Here is a 2076-nt window from a genome sequence, read left to right as displayed (position 1 = left end):
CCTCCCATTTTGAGTGATCATACTGATGCCTGGAGGCTTGTATGGATACTCAGGTGGCATTTGAAGCTTCTGCAGCGCCCGGCGCACTTGTTTGAGAACAGATTTCATGAACGTGTTGATCGACTGCGAAAATGATGTGAGATTTCTGAGACAGCGCGGAATAATTTCCAATTACCTCCAAAGTGATGGACAGATTGCGAGCATGTGGAACAGCATGGGTTCAGTTTCGCAGTGAAGCCTTAACTTTGTATGCAGTAGCGAGAACTTAATTCGAAATATGTCAATTATAATAAGGAATCGACCCTCTCTCAAGCCGCGGTGCTATCGCGACAACGTCTCCACCACCATATGATCCCGATGTTGATGCGTATGGCTTCATGGCCTTCCAGCACCTGCACGCCCTGCGTGCAATGTTCCATAGTCTTGGAACATATTGTTGATCAAATGTTCCACTTTCGCTAATATCATTGCTGGTATGTCTGCTCCAACTTCTGCTGTATTGATTCTTTATTGCAGGCTTTGCCTGAGATATCCAGGAAAATGATGGCATGGGACTCGCAGCAAGAGGATCATTTATCAACTTTCACAATTTTAATATGTGCAGTCTCCAGGTCAGGTTCAATGAATGCCTTATACATAGGATAAAATGTTTCTGATATTTGATGAATAATGTCCTCAGGTGCCTGGCCAGAACGATTGATATCCCTCAGAACCCTCTTGACAAGATCAAAGTGAACGCCTCCAGTCACAGAGACCCGGAGATCCAATAGCGAGCGTAACCTTTCACTCAAAGCATAGATACCCTCAATGACAACAATCCTAGATGATGGAACATCGACATCTCTGTATCCAGTACGACGACTGAGCTTAAAATCATAAATGGGAACCTTCACAGCTTTTCCAGCTTTTAAATCATGAATGTTTTGGAGAAGAGTATCATAGTCTGTCAACCTGGGATCATCATAGTTTCCATCGATGACTCGGCTGGCATCGTTATAATTATCCAGAGAAGAATGGGCAACAACAATACGCCCATTTCATGCCGCTCATGGACTCAGATTCCATTTCATTCGCTGAGATAAGGCAAATGCTCAATCCATCCAAATCTTCCACAGTGCTGCCATCCTTTTTGTTCTGCATATATTTTGGTTTGTTTTATATTTTTAGGTTTATTTTGTTTAATTTTTTATGATCCTGCTTTAAAGTTTGTTATATTATTAATATGTTAATATATTAATTATATTAATATATTGATATAATAATTTTAATTATAATTTGTTGTAAATATTTGTTAGTTATATTATTAATTAATGATTGTTATAAAAAGTGTATTAATATATTAATATCTTTTATAATTGCATTATAAAAGATATTAATGTTGTTATTATAATTAATATATTGATATATTAATTTATTATTATATTTGTATTTTGTTGTGTGATTTGTTTTTTATTTTGTATATATTTTGATTGATTAGATTTGATATATTTAGTTAATATTTGATTTGTATTAATATATATATATATATATATGATTATAATATATATATTAATTATATAATATATTAAATTATATATATTATATATGATTGTATTAATTATATTAATATATTATGATCATATATTATCTTTTATTATCATTTTACATAGAAATATATATATATATATATATATATATATATATATATATATATATATATAATAATTATAATAATAATAAAAAAACAAAATAATAAAAAAAAAATATTGTTGTTTAGAAGGATTGGCATGTGCAGGGGTACTGGCATAAAACAAAATTTTGGGAGCATGAAAATTGAGAAAATCATGAGAACAGGATGAAAGAAAAAATAAAAAATAAAAAAACACAAACAAACAAACAAACAAACACACTTTTCAAAAAATTCACGCAGACTTGAAAATAAAGAATGGAACATTTGGAAGCATAATTTAAAAGAACATTTGGTGGATTATTTAAATGCTGACTAACTTGTTTAGAGTTGGAAAATTGATATTGTTGTATGCTATTATAACATACTAATCTGCAGGACACAACAAATCTATGATGCCAAACTTTTCG

At 31.6% G+C, this 2076-nt stretch overlaps 1 pseudogene; it reads right to left on the bottom strand.

Annotated features, from left to right (window-relative positions):
- Positions 1 to 569: 569 nt before the first annotated feature.
- LOC149202069 (inorganic pyrophosphatase TTM2 pseudogene) lies at positions 570 to 1140 on the bottom strand (annotated as a pseudogene).
- Between the last annotated feature and the right edge of the window lie 936 nt (positions 1141 to 2076).

This window comes from Pinus tabuliformis, chromosome 2_1 (genome assembly GCF_031772625.1).
Source record: "Pinus tabuliformis cultivar Carrire ecotype Pingquan chromosome 2_1, CPIR1, whole genome shotgun sequence".
NCBI classification, from domain to species: Eukaryota; Viridiplantae; Streptophyta; class Pinopsida; order Pinales; family Pinaceae; genus Pinus; species Pinus tabuliformis.
This window is presented reverse-complemented; position numbering and strand designations above follow the sequence as displayed.